The sequence below is a fragment of the Ranitomeya variabilis genome, chromosome 2 (assembly GCF_051348905.1).
Source record: "Ranitomeya variabilis isolate aRanVar5 chromosome 2, aRanVar5.hap1, whole genome shotgun sequence".
Taxonomy (NCBI): domain Eukaryota; kingdom Metazoa; phylum Chordata; class Amphibia; order Anura; family Dendrobatidae; genus Ranitomeya; species Ranitomeya variabilis.
The window spans coordinates 675,999,239-676,015,188 of record NC_135233.1 but is presented as its reverse complement, the minus strand read 5'-3'; positions in this window follow the sequence as shown (position 1 = coordinate 676,015,188).

Below are 15,950 nucleotides of genomic sequence, written 5' to 3'. Positions count from 1 at the left end.
AAACACAGTATAATATAGAAAACCACAAATGGTCACAGTGTTGAGTATTTCATAATGATTTTTTCTTTATCGCCTCTCATTGGGGGACACAGGAACCATGGGTGTATGCTGCTGCTACTAGGAGGCTGACACTATGCAAATAAAGTTAGCTCCTCCTCTGCAGTGTACACCCCACCGACTGGCATTATACTCTTCAGTTTAGCTTAGTGTCAGTAGGAGGTGGACACGGGTCTTTCATTAGACCCTTATCTACCTCAATGTGCGTCGTTTCTTTTCAGGTTTTTCCGGAGGGATACAGGGTGATCAGTCACACCTGTAGTCCCATAATACGGACTATGAGTACGGCGTGTACTGCCACCCCGTATCCTCATAGATCCCTCTCCAGGACCAAGAGCCTAGCACAGAAGCATGCTCAGAAGTCTGGTCCTGGCCCCGTCCCTCGCCCACCAGAGCCTGTCGGTTGGAGGAGACGAGGACGTCCATCATCGGCTCCATGGACGTCGGATACCTTTCCTTTGAGGTTAGTAACGAACGACGTGGGATGTTTTCAGGTGAGTATTCCTAGCCCGGGGGGTCCCTTGGTTTCCCTTTTCTTGCGATTTACAGGCCATCTTTTGTCCTGGCCTGCTTCCCTAAAGGGGTCCCGGGAATCGCAGATCGCCGCCTTTGCAGCACTTTCTGTCCCTGCGCGGGGTTCCCTCCAGCGCGGCTGGCTGTAAGGCTGTAATTTTCCTGCGACCGCATGGAGCATCGCCGCGTCCCTCTCCGGCTGTCACCGCCTTCCTAAACCTCCACTGCTCTCCAGTGGCCGCACCTTACAGCCGGGCAGCGCCGGCACCGCGGCTTTAACTCGGCGGTCGGCAGCTCCTAATTTAAGCCCCGGCTTTCCCGGGGCTTACCTCCGGCGGCAGCGCTTCCCCCTGCTGCCGCTTCACTCACCATAGGCCGCATCTTCCGGCCGGGCAGCGCTGGCGCTGCGGCCCTCTCAGGCGGTCACCAAGCTTTAATCTAGCCCCGGGTTCTCTCGGGGCCTACATCCGGCGACACCTCTCCGCCCACTTCCCCTTTACTCGGCGGGCTTTTCTCCCGCCTGACCATCAGCCCTCGGCGTTGCTCCGCCCACCGGCACCATCTTACTGCACCCGGCGTGGACGATTGCCTTTACCCACGCACGTCTCTCTGTGCGCTGCAGTGGACGACTACGGGTCCCAGATCCCTTTGGCTGCACTTCTGCAGGATCTACATTACATTCTAAGAAAGGATTTTCTTCTCTGCGGGACCATCTACAAGCTGGGCTGTGTCCTTCGTCTAGAACCGCTTCGTCTGCATGAGTAGCTGCACTGCAGACTGACACTCCCCTCTGCCCCCCTGTTCCCTAACCTTCTGGCCCTGCAGCAACCCGATTGTTCCCCCGGCCGATCCGCCCGAGAGCGATACCCCCATCCCAGGCTGAGCTTCCTCTCTGTCACAGTCGGTGGCCAATCTAACATGGGTGTCTCAAACCCTGGTGTCAGTGCTGGGCTGATTTCCCCTGCAGACTCCCGCAGTAGCCAGCGGGTCGCAGGAAGCTCCGTCCGAGCCCTCCATTGCAAGCCGCAAAAGATCCAGACAGGAACGCTGGTCTGAGTCCTCTTCTCACTCCATCTCACCACACGGTCCGTCTCTGCGGTCGACTCCCCCCCTGAGTCAGGCGAGGCGTTCTCTGATGCGCCTTCGGAGGATGTTTCGGAGCTGGATTCGAACCAAATCGCTACCATGAGGGATATGGTTCAGAATCTCATTGGAGTGATAAATCAAACCTGTGGCATCAAGGAGTCCTCTACGGAACCCGCAGATCAGGCGGTTTCGTTTAGACGGGCTAAACCGCCTTCCAAGTTTTTCGCTCCTCACCCGGAATTCGAGGAGATTATGACCAGTGAAAGAGAGTACCCGACCAGACGCTTTCAGAGAGGAAAGCGACTTGGCGTTTTATATACCTTCTCTCCGGAGCTCACCGCTAATTGGACTGCTTCTCCTTCGGTGGATCCTCCAGTTTCCAGACTGTCCACCAACACAATCCTCCCACTGTCCGGCGGAGCATCTCTGAAGGATTCTAACGATAGAGTCATAGAATCTTTCGCGAAATCAGCCTTTGCAGCGGCCTCAGCTAGTCTTTGCCCGGCCTTTGCTTCCACTTGGGTTTCAAAATCCATATCCAAATGGGCCAAACAGCTCCGTCAGGGCATTCTGGACGGGGTTCCATCTGGACAGCTGGCGGAACTTGCCAACCAGATTTCTCACGCTGGTGAATATCTGGTCTCCACCTCCCTGGATGCCGCGTCTTGTGCGGCTCAGGCGTCCAGCAACGCGGTTGCCATCCGCCGGACCATTTGGCTTAAGGCCTGGCAGGCGGATTTGTCTTCTAAAAAGTCCCTTACCAGCCTGTCTTTTCAGGGGTCTCATCTCTTTGGTTCTAAGCTGGACCAAATCATGAAGGATGCTACAGGGGGCACAAGTTCCCTTCTTCCCCAGGCCAAGCCTCAACGCCCTCTTCCTAGACGTCAATTTCAGTCTTTTCGGCCCTTTCGGCGCTTCGCGGCATCAAATTCCTTCTCCCAGCAGCAACAGAGGCCACAGGCCCGTCAAGAGAAGAAGACGGTACCCTTTAGGCCCACTCCTTCCTGGCGTCCTCGCTACTCCCAGTGTAGATCCTCCAGGTCCAGGACTGGAAGAACCACCTTGGCATGACTCTCGGCTAGTAGTCAGCCCACCTCCCAGGCTGGGCGGCCGTCTCCTCTTCTTCAGGGATGTCTGGATCTCCTCGGTAGAGGACGCATGGGTCAGGGAAGTTGTATCCTCTGGATACAAGATGGAGTTCGTTTCACGACCCCGGGATCGTTTCTTCGAATCCCGACCTCCAACAGACCCCGCTCTCGTTCCGGGTTTCTTCGCAGCCATCGCGTCTCTCCTCAAAGCCGGGGCAATCGTTCCCGTCCCAGGAAAAGAACGGTTCACAGGTTTCTATTCAAACCTTTTTGTGGTACCGAAAAAAAAAAAAAAAAAAGACGGCAGAGTGCGTCCCATTCTGGATCTCAAATTGCTGAACAGGAGAGTCCGTCTGAAGCACTTCAGGATGGAATCCCTTCGTTCAGTAATTGCTTCCATGGAGGCTTAGGAATTTCTGTGCTCCATAGATATTCAGGACGCCTACCTCCATGTTCCGATATTCCCGGGACATCACCGATACCTGCGCTTTGCAGTGCTTCAGGAACATTTTCAGTTCGTCGCCCTGCCGTTCGGTCTTGCAACCGCCCCAAGAGTTTTCACAATGAACATGGCGGCACTGATGGCCATCTTGAGGGTCAGAGGCCTGGTTCTGTTTCCGTACCTCGACGACCTCCTCATCAAGGCTCCGTCCTTTTCTCAGGCCCACGAAAGCCTGTTCATCGTTCTTGACAGCCTAGCCCGTTTCGGGTGGCTGGTCAGCCGGGAGAAGTCTTGTCTTATTCCTTCTCAGTGCATCATCTTTCTGGGCATGCTCTTCTCCGTCAGACCAAGGTCTTTCTTCCCGAAGACAAGAGATCCATTCTTCGTCGGGACATACGTGTGCTCCAGGGCCCTCCGTTTCCCTCCTTCCGATCGGCCATGAAGGTTTTGGGGAGGATGGTAGCAACATTGGAAGCGATTCCCTTCGCCCAATTTCACTCGCGACCTCTTCAGCAAGCCATCCTGTCTCTGTGGAACAGGTCTGTCTTCTCTCTGGACCGTCCGATCCGACTCTCTCCCCGGGTCAAACAGTCTCAACTGGTGGCTCACGTCACCTCTCGTCTCCCAGGGCAGGTCCTTCCTTCCAGTTCTCTGGCAAGTGGTGATGACGGATGCCAGCCTGCTCGGCTGGGGTGCAGTGTTTCGCCACCTGACTGTACAGGGCCGCTGGTCGGCGCAAGAGTCAACCTTGCCGATCAATGTTCTCGAGATCTGGGCCATTTTTCTGTCCCTTCGTCACTGGGAAGGGATTCTCAGGGGCCTTCCTATCCGAATCCAGACAGACAATGCCATGGCGGTGGCATAGGTCAACCATCAAGGGGGGACTCGAAGCTCCTTGGCCTTGGCCGAGGTATCCAAGATCCTCCTCTGGGCAGAGGCAACGGTCCCGGTGATATCCGCGGTGTATATCCCTGGCGTGGACAATTGGGCCGCCGACTTCCTCAGCCGCGAGGGTCTCGCGGCAGGGGAATGGTCCTTGCATCCGGAGATCTTCCATCAGATTTGTCTTCGATGGGGGACTCCGGACGTGGACATCTCGAACGAACAGGAAGGTTCCGCAGTTCGTCTCCAGGTCTCGCGATCCTCTCGCAGTGGGCGTCGACGCTCTGGCCATTCCTTGGTCACTGTTCGTGCCGCCCTACCTGTTCCCACCCCTTCCATTACTTCCCAAACTGTTGAAAAATATCAAAGCGGAAGGGGTGCCAGTCATTCTGATCGCCCAGGATTGGCCCAGGAGAGCTTGGTTCGCGGAGCTCGTCAACTTTCTCGCGGACGCTCCCTGGCGCCTTCCAGACAGGCCCGATCTGCTGTCTCAGGGTCCGATCTGCCACCCGAATTCTCGGTCGCTCAGTTTAACGGCGTGGCTGTTGAGACCGCAGTTCTAAGAGCGTCCGGCCTTTTGGCTCAGGTTATTCACACCATGATTCAGGCTCGGAAAGCCTTCATCTTCCAGGATCTACTATCGTACCGGAAGGCTTCCTTCCGTTGGTGCGAGTCCAACTGCGTTTCACCTCTGTCCTTTTCCCTGCCTTCCATCTTGGCCTTCCTTCAGGCAGGACTGGATTCGGGCCTTGCTCTTAGTTCCCTAAAGGGCCAGGTTTCTGCGCTTTCAATCCTTTTTCAGAAGACTTTAGCTTCCCGACCACAGGTTAAGACCTTCCTTCAAGGAGTAGCCCACGCAGTCCCTCCGTACAGGGCCCCTGTGGATTCATGGGATTTAAACCTGGTACTAGATGTTCTGAGGGTTTCCCCCTTTGAGCCTCTCAGGGAGGTTCCCCTGTCAGTTCTATCTTGGAAGGTGGCTTTTCTTGTGGCCATCACTTCTATCCGCCGCGTTTCCGAGCAAGCGGCCCTATCTTGCCGTCCTCCGTTCTTGGTCATCCACCAAGACAAGGTGGTCCTCAGGCCTCCGCCTTTTCTTCCTAAGGTGGTTTCCACCTTCCACCTCAACGAGGACATCGTTCTTCCTTCTTTTTGTCCAGCTCCGACTCATCCTCTGGAGCGATCGTTGAACAAGCTGGACCTTGTCAGGGCAGTGAAGATCTATCTGGATAGAACGTCCACTTTCCGGAAGACGGATTCTCTTTTCGTCATTCCTGATGGCTCGCGCAGAGGCCAGCCGGCTTCTAAGGCGATTATTGCTTGCTGGATCAGAACGGCTATTCTGGAGGCTTACCGGGTCAAGAACAGAGTGCCTCCTCCTGGGATCAAGGCTCACTCTACCCGGGCAGTCGGCGCCTCCTGGGTGGTGCACCACAGGGCTTCCACCCTACAGCTTTGCAAAGTAGCAACCTGGTCTTCCATCCACACGTTCGCCAAATTTTACAAGGTCCATACCTACGCTTAGGCGGACGCCAGCCTAGGCAGAAGGATCTTGCAGGCGGCAGTGGTGAGTCCTCTGACCTGATGGAAGTCTGTTTTACCCACCCCAGGGACTGCTTTTGGACGTCCCATGGTTCCTGTGTCCCCCAATGAGAGGCGATAAAGAAAACAGGATTTTTGGTTGCTTACCGTAAAATCTGTTTCTTGGAGCCTCCATTGGGGGACACAGCTCCCTCTCAATGTTTCTGTTGTTTTATGTTCTATGACTATTCTCACGTTTGACTGTTATCACGTTTACAGTTCTCAAGTTTGTGGTTATGGTTTTTCAACCTTGTTATTTTTCTCTTACTGCTTTCTCACTAACTGAAGAGTATAATGCCAGTCGGTGGGGTGTACGCTGCTAGGAGGAGCTAACTTTTTTATTTGCATAGCCTCCTAGTGGCAGCAGCATACACCCATGGTTCCTGTGTCCCCCAATGGAGGCTCCAAGAAACAGATTTTACGGTAAGCAACCAAAAATCCTGTTATTATATAAACATATGAAAGAAATAATAACAACAATAGTTTCTTGATGTTTAAACATATAAATAGCAGTTCTTAAAGGATCTCCACTAATCAAATGAGGTGTCAACCCATAGTGGGTTCTGTTCTCCTTTCTTAGACTAGGTCAAAATCCGGGCATGCCAAACCAATTAATGACCTTCACAAAATTGGCAATCTCGATAGTCCCGGCAATCTTGAAATCGGTCACACACTGTACAATGAACAGGTTGTCGCCCATTGAGCATAATGCTCATGTCACAGAGGGGCCCCAGACAATCGTCCAAACAGAAAGACCAACAATCCAGGAATTTAGATCACATAAATAGATACGTTTCATGGATGAGAGCTCGGTATGCGTGTGCATGCAAAGAGACCGCACAACCGTATACCCAAATATCATGATGAGAGATTCAGTAATAGAAAAACTTTGTATCCAGAGATATTTGAAAAATAATGATACAGTGAATAGAACCAAAAAGCTATTATTGCTCAAATATATTACTGCAAGAGCTGATCAAGTACTATGATAGAACACATATATGAGTTAATTAAAGACCACAAACCGTATCAAACATCCATTATATGGGTAACGTCCATACTGCTGTATATACATCTAAAAAAGAGGGGAGCAACCCCAGTTGGTCAAGAAATAGTATCTTGAAGCTTGACATCTGACCAGACGTTAGAGAAACTTCTGTTGGAAACTGATGGAGATGACAACACTGAATCGGTTTCCAGGTAGGTATAGGTGGAAGGGATATTATGCTTGGAAAATCCAAGTAGTCAAACAGTGAAGGAGGAAAGCACCAAATTCTGATTAGGCTGGAGTAGATGAGCACATCAAGAGTCGGAAAATTTCCAACAGGATTGTGGTAGGTGGAAATATGGAAATTAAGAAGACCTAGAAGAAAAACCAACAATAAGGTCAAGATGCCCAACATAGCTAGCCATAGAAACCAGAAAATAGCAATTCTTCATTAAGGCCATTCGGTGTCAGACTTTAAATCGTAAATCCCACGTGATTCTCGACGAAGCAATTCCTTTGTTGGATTCCCACCCCAAATATTGCCATGAACTTGATCCACTACCATTATATGTAAACCATGTTGTCTACTCCCATGAAATTCCAAAAAATGGAATGCTATTGAGGTAATAGGCTTACACTTTTCTAAATCGTGGACATGGACAAATCAACAGGTAAATCACATTTCTTGATCGACAGTTCGAATAAAGCTTGGTCGTGATGGTTTCTGGAAAAATAGGAAGGGTGATGCTATCATTAGAAATCATGTATGGACAGATATTACATCCCCCACAGGGGAATGAGCCCGAAAGTTGACTGCCCGTGCATAGTTTAATCGTTGATCTTTTGAAATAGCTGGTAGTTAGATGATCCTTAAGATTTTTTGCCTTTCTGGCTATGATCCTTAAAATGTCAGAGATGAAGGGCCTCAGTTTGGGTTCACTGAGTAGGATATCCCAATACCTACTCAGTACATCCTGGATATCATGCCATTGGTTATTATAGACCGTTATCAGACTGGTAGTACACGGTCCATCACGAATTTTGGGCTCTAAAAGAGTGCACCTATCACTGGTGGATGAATGTTGAAAGATCTTAGATATCACTCTACTGTTTGTAAAAAACCCGATCAAAGACAAAATAACTGTTAGGCTAGGTTCACATTGCGTTAGGGCAATCCGTTTAGCGCTAGCGGATTGCGCTAACGCAATGTTTATTTAGGGGCCGCGTTCAGGGGTCGCGTTAACGTCCCCGCTCTCGCAGATCCCCGATCTGCGAGAGCGGGGAACGGACCTCGGGCGCGCCGCGGACGCTGCAAGCAGCGTCCGAGGCGCGTCTCAGAAGAACGGCACATCACTAGCGCGAGCCGAAAAAGGCACGCGCTAGTGATGCGCTGCAGGCGAAATTTACATTGCTGTCAATGGGTGCGCTAACGGACCCGTTGCACGGCGTTAATTGCGACATTTTCGCCGTGCAACGCTGTCCGTTAGCGATCACCCACTAACGCAATGTGAACCTAGCCTTAGGCAGTACAAAGGACAAAAGATCCAGAATGAATGAGTGGTGTCTGCAATCGCCTGAAATTTGCTGATTTAGGAAGAAATAGACCGCTTCAATGCCTAATGTGTAATCAATACACGTGTATAATGACTTGACGTCCATTGTTACAAGGATGGTGTTCAATGGAACCATCAAATCCTGCAACTGACGAATTAAATGAGAAGTGTCCAGTATATATGAACCTAAAAGAGGAACAAACGGCTGCAAAAAATTATCTAAATAAATGCAGGGCCTCTCAAAAAGGCTACCAATACCAGCAACGATTGGCCTACCTGGTGGTTCCTGGATGGACTTATGAATCCTTTCCAAGGATTGGGCTGGACTCCCTTTTTTTCCAGTGGAACGTAATGCTACATAATACAGTTGCAATTAAGAGAATTTTCAGTATATGTTTCAGCATGTCTGTAGCTTTGTGCACAAACCAAGGTCCAAAATGACATGGATGAGTTGCCTGCACAAAGCCTTGACCTCCATCAACTAAGGGAAGCAACAACAAGCTGGAGCTTCCTATCAGTCATCAGAGCCTGACTTCACGAATTGTGTATTGGCCATAAATTTCCATAGCCACTTTAGAATCTGGTAGAAAGCCTTCCCAGTTACAGCTACAAAAACTATAAATGAACTTTATTACCTTTTGGCTATATGAGGTAGATGATGATAATGGCGGTTCCTTCAGAATGGGGCGGGGATGGGGCAGATTTTTCTGGTGGTAGTATTTCACCTTTCTTGCACCTTTAATCCATTCCAGATCAGGATTGTGCTCAGTAACCTACAAACAGTGTCAGGTCGGCACCATTATACTGATTAAAATGATACCTGGGCTGATGAAATCCGTCTTGTGGTTGTTGTTTAATCTTTATTTTCAGTTTTGAGTTAATGATGTGCCCGTGCTCCGGGACAGCCTGTGGGGGGTGCTCATGTGGTGCTCTGGTTAGGTATTCATCTGTATAGCTTCTGACAGATCACTGATCCCTCAGTGACCTGCTCCCTAGTTTGCATAATGAATATCTGTACATACTCTATACATACTGAAGAAAAAAAACCTCTCTGCAGCATAATTGCATGTTTAGTGTCTCAGTAATCACTGTTCTTGATGTTGTTGAGCAAGTACAATAAAAAAAATCAATTTGAAAATGGCGCCTGCGCAGTAGCAGCTATTGGTGTGTATAGAGATCCGATAGCTGCTTTTGCGCAGGAGCCAATGGTGCCATCTTGGAGGAGGACATTATTTTTTTCTTCTCCAGCAAGATGGCGGTGCCTGCGCAATAGCAGCTATCTGACTTCTATACACACCTGTCCTCTAAAAAAACTGTCCTTCACTCACCCTCTCCGGATCCAGCACTTAGGCTCCACTGTTGCTCCCGAACACTCGGGGCAGAGCCACTATGCTCAGTTGGCTGCTGTGCTGTTGGCGTGATGGCCGCGCTGTAAACCATAAGAAACACAGGAAGCAGTGTCGGAGATTCAGTGCAGGACCCGTGGAGGGGAGCAAATCACATTTTAGTATTTTTTTTATACTGCAGCTGTGGAACAGGGTATTCAAAATAAAAACCCTAGTGACAGGGCCAAATTTTTGAAATCCGACCAGTGTCACTTTATGTGGTAATAACTCTCGAACGCTTCAACAAACACCAGCGATTTTGAGATTGTTTTTTCATGGCACATTATAATCTATGATAATGGTAAATTTAGGTCATATGTTTTGTGTTTATTTATAACAAAATATCAGAAATTTGACAAAAATGTTACAAAATTAGCAATTTTCAAACTTTGATTATCCCTTTAAGGTTGGGGTCACACTTGCAAGTTTCCTTGCGAGAAACTCGCACGAGTCTCTTGCATCAATACCTGGCACTGCTATCGGCACTCAGGACTGGAGTGTTCAGCTGCATAGAAATACATGCAGCCGCACGCTCCGGTCCTGTGTACCGGCGGCAGTGCCGGGTATTGATGCAAGAGACTCGTGCGAGTTTCTCGAATTGCACTCACCAGTTTGATTCTGGCCTAATCCAGATAGTCTTACCACATCAGCACCATTTGCAAAATGTTATTTTATTTAATTAGCATTTTAGGAGGTTTAAAAATGTAGCAGTAATTTTTCATTTTTTTACGGAAATTTACAAAATAATTTTTCTCCTTTGCCACATTGGGGGACACAGGACCGTGGGTGTATGCTGCTGCCACTAGGAGGCTGACACTAAGTAAATACAAAAAGGGTTAGCTCCTCCTCTGCAGTGTACATCACCCACTGGCTCCGGATAGAACCAGTTCATGCTTAGTGTCCGTAGGAGGCACACTGGGGTCTTCTATTCAGACCATACCTTTTTTCTTTTTCTTTTTATATTTTATATTTTTTATAAACCTTTTTGCGCAAGAGAAAACCTTGGGGACCTTTTCAAGGGGCCGATCTCCCCCAAACAACAACAAGCGAGCATGGCGAGTGTCGCGTCCCAGTACCCTCTCCTGCGATGTGGGATGCTAGGCCTGAGCTATACTAGGGGCGACGGTTCTCTACAGGGCACCGATCTCCCCGCACCAGCAACAGACGTGAACACGGAGTGTCGCCTCCATGTACCTCCTGAGCCAAGCCACAGCCGGTCAACCTGCCCTGTGAAATCCTAGGGGAGAGAACCCTTAGGATACACAGAGGCTCCCCCCCCCCCCATGGCATCCATGCTGCTTCCACTGCACCACCACTGATGGAACAGTGGTGCTGCAGGGAGCTGGACAGTCCCTCTACTCCTCCCTCTCAAACGGATTGTGGATTGAGGGTTCCTGCACCATCCCTATTACAGCCCTGACCTGCGTGCAGAGTACTAGCTCTGCCCATCGCTTCCTCCAGGAGGAGATCCGGCGCTGCACAGATCATCCGGAGGTGAGTTTTTAATGCAGGGGAATCCTGAGCGTGTCGTGGGCCCAGCGGTCATTTCCAGCCGGGCACCGCTAAATTAGTCCCCGGCTTCGGCCCTTGCTAGGCCACAAGCTGGTATTCCTGCCCCCTTCGGCGCATCATTCCAGCGGTCCCGCCCACCCGCCTGGCGCTTCTCGCACACTGCGAGAAGCGCCTCTCCTGTTCTCGGTGGCCATATTTCGCCACCCAGCAGGCTCAGCATGGCACGGTAAGCTTCCTCTACACTAGAGATCTGGCGCTGCACGCTTGGGGACAGAACTCTCGGGGCTCACGTCCTGGGTAAGTGCCCTGCCACACTTCCCTCAGGATTCCTTCCCATTTTTTCCTCAAGTGCTCTTTTTCAGCTGCACAATTAGCTTCTGCAGTATTTTTTGGGGTTAAGAAGGATACAGCATGCCTCTACCTAAAACCTCTAAAAAGACCACTAAAACACATACAGTGTTTTTCGCTTCATGTACCTCCTGTCAGGCCGCGTTACCAAGTGGGCATACTGCTCCGCTCTGTCAGGCTTGCAATCCCAAATGCGCTCAGAAGCCCCCCACCGCGACCGAACCAACGTGACCAGTCCCCCTGAGTGGGCCTTGTCACTATCGCAATCTATGGTCTCTTTGACTAAGGTCATCGATTCCCTTCAGGATCCTTCCAGGACCACGAATGCTAATCCATCTGTCTCAGAGAATTCCCCTACGTCAGGGGAACCATCGCCCTGCAGGGACCGTCCTCGCTTAAGGCACAGAAAGGCATCGAGGAAGCAGGTACATAGCTCGCCCCCCAGGCCCTCTGGAGCTTTGGCGTCCGTTAGCTCTGTTTCTCGCTCTCCCTCTCCAGGAGTGGACAGTGAACGTGACTCTGAATCTGAGTCAGATGGGCCCCTTGACCTAGAGTCCCCAGTTATCTGGCTACTGTGGATAGTCTGATTGAGGCCGTCAACCAGTCACTGCAGGTCGACGAAGAGCCTATGTCGTCACACTCGGATTCTGCAGTGTCTTTTAAAAGGTCTAAATGTCCTCATAGGGTGTTTGCCAATCACCCTGAGTTTCAGGACATAGTCCAGCGACATAGGGAGCACCCAGACGACAAAAGCTTTGCAGGTCAATCATTGGAGACCAGATATCCTTTCTCCCCTGACCTCCACAAACAATGGACGGAATCTCCTCCAGTGGATCCTCCCGTATCGCGTTTATCATCCAAGACTCTGCTGTCCCTACCCAATAGATCTTCCATTAAAGATCCCACAGATCGTCTGATTGACATCCTCGCTCGTTTGATTTTTGAAGCGTGTGGCTCGGCACTTTTTCTCTCCTTTGCAGCGAACTGGGTAGCCAAAGCAGTGGTTTACTGGGCAGATTCCCTGCATAAGGCCATACAGAAGAGTGATCTTAATTCTGAGGTAGCGGAGTTGGCCAATCAAATTTCATTGGCCGTTGATTATTTAGTAAATGCTTCACTGGATGCGGCTAATTGCTCTGCGCTTACAGCTTCCAACGCAGTAGCTATTAGAAGGGCACTATGCCTGAGGAACTGACATGCGGACTCTGCATCTAAAAAGTCCTTAACATCTCTTCCCTTTCTCAACAGTCGTTTATTCGGAGAAAAGCTGGGCCAACTGATTTCGGACACTACAGGTGGGAAGAGTAAATTCCTCCCCCAGCAAAAAGTTAGGCTTCCTATCCGCCATCAGCTGCAGACTTTTCTGTCCTTTCACAATTATGGGTGGTCCTCGATGGCTAGTTCCCCCGTTTCGGGGCGCCCTGCTCATAGGGACAAGATTCCTCAGTCCTCACACAAACTCAACCACTCGTGGAAGGTCCGCCCCAAGCAGTCCAGATCTGGGGGATCCAGACCCTTCAGATCCATCACTAAATGACTCGCAACCTTGCCCGGACGACACCATCAGAGTAGGCGGCCGCCTACTCCTCTTTCGCCATGTCTGGCTCGCAGTCAGTCACGACGACTGTGTCAGAGATCTGGTGTCCTTCGGGTACAAAATAGAATTTTGTTCCCTTCCTCCAACCCAATTCTTTTCTTCCCGCCCACCCGAAGTGGGAACGCGGGCTCGTGCCTTTTTCCAAGCCATCAAGTCTCTCCGCCGAGACAGGGTCATTACCCCGGTCCCAGAGAACGAAATGTTCCAAGGTTTCTATTCAAACCTGTTCACGGTACCAAAGAAGGATGGTTCAGTCAGACCCATCCTGGACTTAAAGCTTCTAAACAGATTTGTCAGAGTGCGGCATTTTAGGATGGAGTCCCTCCATTCCGTCATTTCCTCGATGGAGCGCGGGGAGTTTCTAGCCTCCATCGACATTCGAGATGCGTATCTTCACATCCCAATTTTTCCTCCTCACCAAAGATTTTTTCACTTTGCGCTTTGAGGAGAACATTTTCAGTTCACAGCCTTGCCCTTGGGCCTCGCCACCGCCCCCAGGGTATTCAAAAAGGTCATGGCGGCTGCCATGGCCATTCTACACTCTCGGGGCTTAGTCTTTCTACCTTATCTAGACGACCTACTGATCAAATGACCATCTTTCCAAGCCTGCGAGGAGTGCGCCCGCATTTCTTTGGATACTCTTTCTTGGCTGATTAATCAACCTGAACAAGTCCTCTCCCATCCCGGCTCAGCAGATTTCCTTCCTGGGCATGATGCTGGACACTTCCCGAGGGTTGGTGATTCTCCCTCAGGACAAGGTCCTAGCTCTTCAACAAGGAGCCCGGGCGCTCTGTCATTCATCTCCTTGTTCCATCCATTTCAGCATGAGGATTTTCGGGAAGATGGTAGCCGCAATGGAAGCAATCCCATTCGCCCAACTCCATCTTTGGCCCCTGCAACACGCACTCTTGGATGCATGGGACAAGAGTCCTTTTTCCCTCGATCGTCCATGCCGACTGACCCCTTGGGTCAAGCAGGCACTCCAGTGGTGAACTCTCCGGTCCTCCCTCCTTCAAGGGAAGTCCTTTCTCCCGGTCCATTGGCTGGTGGTCACGACCGACGCCAGTCTCCTCGGCTGGGGAGCTATTTTTTGTCATCACACTGCCCAGGGCAGTAGGTCCCCGCAAAAATCTCGTCTTTCCATCAATGTCCTGCAGATCCGAGCAATTTGGCTGTCCCCGCATTGGTTCCATTGTCTCCTTGCAAGCCGCCCCATCCATATCCAGTCGGACAATGCCACAGCTGTGGCCTACATCAATCATCAAGTGGGCACTCGCAGCAAAGCCGCAATGCAAGAGGTGGAACACATCCTTCGCTGGGCCGAAAGGAACCACTCAGTCATATCGGCTGTTCACATTCAAGGAGTGGAAAATTGGGCTGTGGATTTCCTCAGCCGTCAAGGCCTGGCCTCAGGAGAGTGGTCACTCCATCAGGAAATTTTCCAACAGATCTGCCTTTGCTGGGGGACTCCAGATGTAGACCTGATTTCTTCTTGGTTCAATGCCAAGGTACCCGAGTTTGTGGCCCGATCCCGGGACCCGAGAGCCATCGGGGTGGACGCACTGGTCCTCCCCTGGAATCACTTCCGTCTTCCATATCTGTTCCCCCCTTACCTTTGATTCCAAAGGTCATCAGGAAGATCAAGGCGGAGGGGGTAGCAGTGATTCTCATTGCCCCGGACTGGCCACGCCAAGCATGGTACTCAGAACTCGTTCAATTGGTCGCAGATGTCCCTTGGCGACTCCCAGATCAGCCAGATCTGCTTTCTCAGGGTCTGATATACCACCAGAACTCAGGGGCCCTGCGTTTGACAGCTTGGCCGTTGAATCCTGTGTTCTGACTCAAGCTGGTTTTTCCCACAAAGCAGTTTCCACCATGATCAATGCTCGAAAGCTGGTGTCGTTGCGTATCTATCATTGGATCTGGAAGATATTCTTTGACCGGTGCAGAAGTAGAGGTCGTCCTGCGCTCAATTTCAACATTCCCACCATTTTGGAATTTCTTCAGTCCGGTCTGGACATGGGTCTAGCGCCGAGTTCCCTCAGGGCAGATCTCGGCCTTGTCCGTCCTGTTCCAGCGTAAGATCGCATCCAAACGTCAGGTGAAAACATTCTTTCAAGGAGTCTCCCACGTGGTACCTCCCTATAGAGTGCCTCTAGACATCTGGAACCTTAATTTGGTCCTGGGTGTCCTACAAGAGTCTGCCTTCGAGCCATTGCAGGACATCTCCCTATCACTCCTTTCACGGAAGGTTGCCTTCCTTGTAGCGATTACTTCATCAGAAGAGTCTCAGAGTTGGCTGCTCTTTCCTGTCAAGCTCCCTTTCTGGTTTTTCACCGTGACAAGGAGGTCCTCAGACCGTCTCTATCCTTCCTTCCGAAGGTGGTGTCTTCTTTTCACCTTAACGAGGATATCGTGCTTCCCTCGTTTTGTCCTGCTCCGGTTCACCAAGTGGAAAAGACTCTTCATTCCTTAGATATTGTGAGGGCTCTTAGGAAGTACGAATCTAGGATGCACCTTTTCGCCAGACGGATGCCCTGTTCATGATCTCGGTGGGACACCGGAAGGAATTGGCCACTTCTAAGTCGACAATAGCCAGATGGATTTGGTCGACTATTCAAGAAGCTTACCGTGTCAGAGGTAGGCCGATTCCAGCGGGGATCAAGTCACACTCCACTCGGTCGGTAGGCGCTTCGTGGGCCATTCGGCATCAAGCATCTGTGGAGCAGGTTTGCAAAGTGGTGACCTGGTCCAGTCTGCACACTTTCTCAAAGCATTACGATGTCCATACTCAGGCATCTACAGACGCGAGCCTAGGTAGACGTATGTTGCAGGCAGCAGTAGCGCATCTTTCGATAGCAGATGCCGTGAGTTTACTGTTATGTCGTTACTTCCCACCCAGGGACTGCTTTGGGACG